Below are 7,580 nucleotides of genomic sequence, written 5' to 3' on the forward strand. Positions count from 1 at the left end.
CCACCCTTGCAGCTGGGGGCTGTGGTGAGCCCTTCCCCTCCGATTGCACCTGCTCCGGACCAGGAGCTGGAGAGAGCCGGGCCCAGCTGGTGCTGTCCGTCCACAGCTGAAGGCCTGCGGCCCCAGGTGCCCGGAGCTGCTGGGAGAGTCCCAGGTGCTTCCGCTCCCTCCTCAGGGGTCCTGTCAGCTCTCCTCCTGGGAGCGAGATGGTGAGCCCCTGACGCACAGCAGGAGCCCATGAGTGCTCTCAAAAATAAAGGCAAAAATGAGGACGCCCAGAGAGGGAGACAGACGCTGGATCTGCGGATGTGCAAGGAGAGCAGCGCTGTGCGCCCAGGTGAGCAGCGGACCTGCCCTCACACACCTGCAGCCGATCCTCCTCTCCCGGGTGAGTGTTACCACGGCTTCAACACCACCTCTCCCCCTCCCTGGGAAAAATGAGGCCCTGGCCCCAAGGTCACCGCTGGGCAGCAATCTCAGGTCACAGGCAGGGGGGCCTGGGCCTGGCCGCCTGCCCACCGGGAGCTTCCTGGGCGCCCAGGCTGCTGTGTCCCCGCCCGGACAGAGGGCCTGCTTCAGGCCTCCCATCGCCTCCGGGGAAGCCCTGTGTTCTTCTGGGGAAGCAGCCACTGTCTATCGTAAAAAGACCCAGTTTTTGCCACTCAAACGTCTGTACAGCGTGATCCCGAGCTACCCAGGAACCCCCTGCCCTGCCGGAGCCCAGGCACCAGCCTCCTCTGCTCCCAGACTCACCACTCACGGTCAGGACTGGCCTTCCCTTCCTCCTCCTCTTCGTCCCCCAACTCATCTCCTATTGAAACCGTGTTCTTCTCAGGGGAGATTCCCTGCTCTGGGCTCTCATCACACTTCCATCCAAACTAGCGCTGTTCAGAGAGAAATGAAACACATGCCGCATGCGTGTAAGCGTTCTAATTCCCATGTGAAAAAAGGAAAAGGTGAAATTAATTTTTAAAAATCTTTATTGTTGAAAATATTGCATGTGTCCCCTTCCCTCCCCCATCAACCTCTCCCAGCCGCTCCCATCCCGGCCCCAGGCCTTCACCACCCGATTGTCTGTGTCCTTGGGTTATGCAGGTACTAGCATGCACACAAGGTCATTGGTTGACCCCTTCCTACTCACCCTTCCCCGGCTTCCCTCTGAGGTTCGATGCTTTAATGTCTCTGGATCTATTTTTGTTCATCAGTTTATGCTGCTCATTAGATTCCACAGGTGAGTGAGATCATGTGGTATTTATCTTTCTCCGACTGGCTTATTTCGTTCAGCATAATGCTCTCCAGGTCCCTCCAGGCTGTTGCAAATGTAAGAGTTCTTTCTTTTTTTATAGCTGGGTAGGATTCCATTGTGTAACTGTACCACAGTTTTTAATCCACTCACTTGAAATTAGTTTTTGTGCTGTAGATAACCCAATTCATACAGAATGTTAACCTTTCAGTCTATAATCCATATAAAAATTATTGAGACACTGTCATTCCTGACTTCATCCTAAATCTCTGAGGTCTGGTGCGTAGCTGCACTTTCAGGACATCTGGTTGGACCGTGGCCACACGTGGCTGGTGGCTGCCCCACAGGACAGCACGGGCCCAGGCCACTCACCCAGCGCTTTCCACATCCTGCCTGGGCGACAGTCATGCTGGCTTTGCGTGTCTTTGCCATTAGTGTTGCGTGTCTTTATTCCACCGTTGAGTGTCCGCTATGCAAACAGAGGCTTCGTTCCCTTCTTCCTTTTAAGAACCTCTTCCTGGGGTTCCCCAACAATTCTCAAACTGTTTCATCTCATAACACCTTCATCCTCTTAAAAACTGTTGACAACCTGAAGATTTTTGGTATTGCTCTTCTTTTAATGGATATTTGGTGTATCCATTAAAAGTGGATTCTTAGAAAAAAATCAAAATATGTATTCATTAAAAATGACCATTCCATACCCATTATGTGTTCAAGCAAACATGAAAAAAAGTACATTTTCCATCACACAGAAAATTAGTGATTTACAGCTTTGAAAAACTCTTCAGTGTCTGGCTTGAGAGCAGACATCTGGATTCTTCCATCTGCTTCTGCCTTTGATCTGTTGCAAGCCATTGGTGGAAGTATTTGAAGAACATCTGGACTCACACAGATATGTCACTGGAAAAGGAGAGAGCCTAACAGCCTTTTCAGAGCTGTGGGCAGCCTTCTTAGACGCCACCCCGAATTCCAACAAGCGCTGGTTCCTTAAGGGCTATTTGCATTGTGGAATGTGACCACATCAGCGAACTCGGTATGCACAGCGCTGCCACCCAGTCCATTGTGTCTTGTGTTTTGAATGGAACTTCCACCCACACATGCTATCACACATCAGTCATTTGGAAAATCCTGGCTCCCCGAATGATGCAGCTCTCCAAACGCCGACACCCTGTCGCACACTATCAGCAAGTCACAGTAGCGAGTGTCACCAGTGATCACCTTAGAAAAGTGTTTAAGTTTTGGGGAGCTGTATGCTCAGAGTGAATATACACGTTTTGCACAAGGTCCAATGTTATCATTGGAAACAGATATTGCCAGTTGCTTTCCTTGATGTGACAGGCTCACTTTGTTCATTCTTAGGAAAATGTCTTCCACATACGAGTCTGGATACCACGGTCTGTCATTGTTCTTCCCGTCAAAACGGTGTTCTGTGAGGAAGAGTGGCCAGGACGGCGGGCAACGCAATCTCGCAAGTGCTTTCCCCCAAGGCCTTAGTAAGTTCACTTCCATTTCCTCGCACAGAATGTTAAGACAGATGTAGTCAGGTCTGAGATTTCATACAATTTTCCTGCAGCATTGAATACTATATATATATATTTGATTTCAGAGAGGAAGGGAGAGGGAGAGAGAGAGAAGAACATCAATGATGAGAGATATTCGTTGATCGGCTGCCTCCTGCATGCCCTACACTGGGGATGGAGCCTGAAACCCGGGCATGTGCCCTGACCGGGAATTGAACCATGACCTCCTGGTTCATAGGTTGACACTCAACCATTGAACCACACTGGCTGGGCCATTGAATACATTCTTAAGTCAAACTGGTATTGAGATGTTTTAAGTTTACGGTGGTGAAGCAGGCAATGACTACAGGGACACGTTGGCATCAGCCCCCTGGTTCATGCCATGGCACCATCATCACCCGCCATTGCTTTGGTACCATCTGTGTGACATCCAGAGTGAAAAGGCAAAACAGCATTATTATAAAAAGAATTTTAACTTTGCAGGCCCCCTGGAAGGGTCCTGGGGCCCGCCCCCAGGGATCCAAAGACAGCACTCTCAACACCTCTGCTCTGTCCACGTGTCCTGCCTACTGTGATCACTTCAGCCAGAGGGGTGCAGCGTGAGGGACTCGCCACCCACACGCACACTTTTTTTTCTTGGTTAAAGCATCTGCCGTAAACCCGTCTCCCTTCCTATTTCAAGAACTGAGCCAGGCTTCTAAGAAATGGCATCTCTATGTCCATGTGCTTCTCTTTCTTAGAATCAAGTCTAAATAGCTAGGTCCCCAAGTTCTTGGCTCTACACTGGCCTGCCTTGGTCTCACAAGCCCCTCAGAATGGAAAAGAAAAATCCAAAGCAAAAACACAGAAAAACACCCTGAACTGAAATCCCCATAAAAGTTTCCCAAACTCAGAGGCCACCAGATCCTCTGTCCCCTGCAAAGGATCTCTCAGCTGTCTTAGTTATCAGTCCTACGCCATTTTGTTTCCTTCTTAAGAGGGAAACCCCAGGTTATAGACTCGCAGGAAAATAGATTCTAGTTCTGATTTCCCCACTTTTAAGCTACCTAACCTCTCTGAGTCCCAAACTCCCTGTAAAAATGGGGATATTCTATCTCCCACAAACTTGCTGTTAAGAGTCAAAGGTCTAATGTAAGACATGCGATAAGGAAAATGCTGGGTAATGGCTGTTAGTAATAGACTAACAAGCCAGTTGTGAGAAACTTTGGAGGCTCCTAGGCTAACGCCCTTCCTCCCCCCGGAGCTAGAAGGGGTTTCAAGTGGAGATGGAGTGAGGTGGACAGGTTTGCACCAACCAGTCCCCGGCAGGGAGGACTCAGAGTCGGCGCTCTGCTGTCTTCCCCCACCATGCTCAGCAGAGCTGTGTGTGTGTGTGTGTGTGTGTTTTAATATTTTTATTGATTTTAGAGAGGAAGGGAGAAGAAGAGGGAGATAGAAACGTCAATGATGAGAGAGAATCATTGATCAGCTGCCTCCTGCACGCCCCACAATCCAGGCATGTTCCCTGACTGGGAATCGAACCGTGACCTCCTGGTTCATAGGTCGGTGCTCAGCCTCTGAGCCACCCTGGCTGGGCAGAGTTGCTTGTTTTTGGGGCAACGAGAGAAGAAGAGAGGGGAGATCAGTTCCCTGATGCTGGCTGCACCCTCTCCCGGCTCTTGTCTGAAGGGTAGAAACGTGGCTGGTTTTCATTTTTTGTGGCAGCATCTTACCTCTCCTCCAAGCTTCGCCTCTTCTGTGTCCAGAGGAAGCTGGAGAGTCGGGTTGGAGGCTGGACAGACAGAAGACGTACCTACCGACAGGCACGCTGGGTTTCGTGTGGCACAGGCCAGCCCCTGGGTGCCTGGCAAGGCTGACGGGGGCCAGGCAGTCTGGGGTGGGGCTTGGCAGCTCATGTGTGTGCCGGTCCTCAAACTCCATCGCCATGGGGATGATGTACTAAGGGTTTAATACTATCCATCCTGGTCCATTCCTCAAGCCCAGTTAACAACGACAGGGCTCCCCCTGCTGCCCCCTCAGAGGCACTACAGCTTACAAGTAGCCTCTTTCCTATGGTAGCCCTTGGCCAGCTCTAGGCCAGGCCACAGGAGGAGCTGAGAACGTCACGTGCGTTGCCTAGCCTTAGCCTCACACCACACACAGGATTGGGATCATCCTTGCCTCCGACTGTCAGACAAGGACAGTGGCTTCATGAGGCCGGAAGACCTGTGATGGTATTCCGATGTCAGGGGCAGGTCCCGCATTCAAATCAGGACCGCCTGCCTCCAGAGACAATGCTTGAACCCAGGAAACATCGTATCTGCTCGTATAAGAAAAGCCTAGTTTCATATTTAGTTTTGTCACTAAAATTGCAGACTAAGATCTCTATCCGGAGACTGTGAGGGTGGGTATAACAAATCTTTACAGAAAATGGATCCATCAGATCTTCACCAGCTTGGAATCCCTTGCTACAAGCAAAAATGATATAAATAAATATTTCCAAAGAAAATACCCACCTGGAACAAATACCCGATGTGTGAGAACACTGTCGGTAGCACATAGCACTCCTTCCATACACAGCCATCACCAAGGGCTCTACAGCCCCAAACCAAGCGAAACGGAAGGAAACTAGACTAAACAGGTGCTTCACGGCAGATGAACCTATGAATGGAGCTCCACTGGGTGTGAAAATAATGAACTAATAATGCAGGGTTGCTATCGCCTTTCTCTTAAGAATTATTTGCACAGATGTTTGGCTTCAGCCTACATTCATCTTTCCGTGTGAACTGCCAAGTTCTTCCTTAGTTTTGTGCTATATATAGGTGAAAAGCCTAACACACGATAGACAGTTTTTAATGGGAAAGAGAGATTTTAAGGACAGCCAGTCCTATTGCATAAATCTTTCACTATTGGTGGGGCTGTCAAGTTTTTCCTTTCCTTAGCCAGTGTGCAGGCTAGAACACTGAACAAACACCAGGGGGCACTATTCTCACAGGGAAACCAACCCACAGATGGGCTAAAAAAACTGGAGGCCTGTGAGTTATCTATAAAAAGAGTTCTTTTCACATTTAAACGAGGCGTGTATTCGTCTGAAGGCTTTTGTCACCTGTGATTGGCCTTATCCTTGCGACATCACAGGGTTTACGGATTCAATAAACTAGGCCCACCAGCTTGCTCAATGGCCGTGGCAAGTGTATTGGATAATACTTTATACCAGGATGAACGTGGGGGAAAGGAGAGTGGGGTGAACAGCATTTAGATCAAAGGATTATGAGGACTTGTTCCTGGCTTTGCTTAACCTGGAAACCTGAATGGCGACATTGTCCGATTCGTACCTAAGAGAGATCTGAGCCAGGAATTTGGCCAATTTAGATAAAGTTTGTGTTTGCACTTTATTTATTTAGGGCTGTTTACACACAGTGGTAATTCCAAGAGGTTGGGGATCGCTTGCTAATTCACAGCACTCACCAGTCACCCCCTGGAAGACATATCGGCGGAGTGAAGGTGGAGCACCTGCTATGCACTGGCTCCTTTAAGACGAGTCCCCGTTGTCCCTCCCAGGCAAGTTGCCTCTCGAGTTTTTTCTTCCAGAGCCACTCTGCCCGCCCACTGGATGGGTGGGTGGTTTGTCCAGAGAACTCGCTCCAGTAACCGAAGTCACTTCTCCTAAGAAGACAAGGCCCTCTCATTCACTATTTCATTGCTGCAAGGAGTAGACAGATCCACAAAGTACTTACAAGGACAGAAGCCATTTTTATCAAGTGCTGCTCGGATATAAAAGCTTAGTTAATAAAAGTCAAATTCGTCCTCAGAAATAACTCCTGAGTTTCCAATGTTGGCGAGATCCCTGGTCACGTTCCAAAGAGCTTTCTGCTCAAGTTCCCTTTGAGATGGAGTTCCGTCCGCAGAGTCTCTCCGGGTGGAGGGCTGGGCATGTCTGACCACAGCAGACGCAGCCGGTGAATCAGAAGCAGCATGAGACGTTGACAGGATCGCACGGTGGCAACGTGTCCTGGAAGGGGATTGTCCTCGGGCCACACTCGGCAGTGCTGCCCCATTGTAAACCTGGCGCCTCTGAAAATATTCAAACTCAAACAGCAGCTGACACCCCGGGGAAGGCTGGACGCCCCGTGTCTGTGTTCCGGCCGCACTTCCTAGGCCGATCCCAGGGCAGCCGCGGGGTGTTGCTTAATCCTGACAACAATGGGTTACACAGAGCCGCTGGCAGAGGGAGAAGAAACGATTAGATCCTCAGCCAACTGGTCTCCCCAGCGAGGGCAGCACCTGCAGGTGGGGCATCTCACACCGCCCTGCAGACGAGGGGCCCGCAGCAGGAACCACACCGCCTCCTGTGCTGATGGCACCCGCTGTGTGCATTGGCTGCCCTCGTGCCCCCCTTGCTGCCCCGAACAGGAGCCGCCCCCGCAGGGTGCCCTGTTCCGTGGAGACAACCATGGAGTCAGTGCTGTCTGTGGAAGGCAATTAGCTCTGGTACACGGTGCCTGAGCAAACACAAGGTCAGGTGACCGCGGGGAGCCCGATGAGGCCCACACAGGACAGGTCTCCCGTGGGAGGGCCCCACCCCGCTGTGCGCTACATTGTGCAAGTTCTGGCTCAAAACGAGCCCTTGTTTTGGGCTTATCGACTCACCTGGTTGACTTTATTCAATAGCCACCCCCCCCCCCCCCCCCCCACCCCCCCCAAAAAAAAAAAAACTTGATAGGAACTGGAGAGTCTACCTTGTTCCTGGGTGTACTTTTGTTGTTGTTGTTAATCCTCACCCGAAGATATTTTTCCATTGATTTTTTAGGGAGAGTAGGAGAGGGAAAGACAGAGAG

This window comes from Myotis brandtii, unplaced genomic scaffold, assembly GCF_000412655.1.
Source record: "Myotis brandtii unplaced genomic scaffold, ASM41265v1 scaffold381, whole genome shotgun sequence".
In the NCBI taxonomy this organism is placed as follows: domain Eukaryota; kingdom Metazoa; phylum Chordata; class Mammalia; order Chiroptera; family Vespertilionidae; genus Myotis; species Myotis brandtii.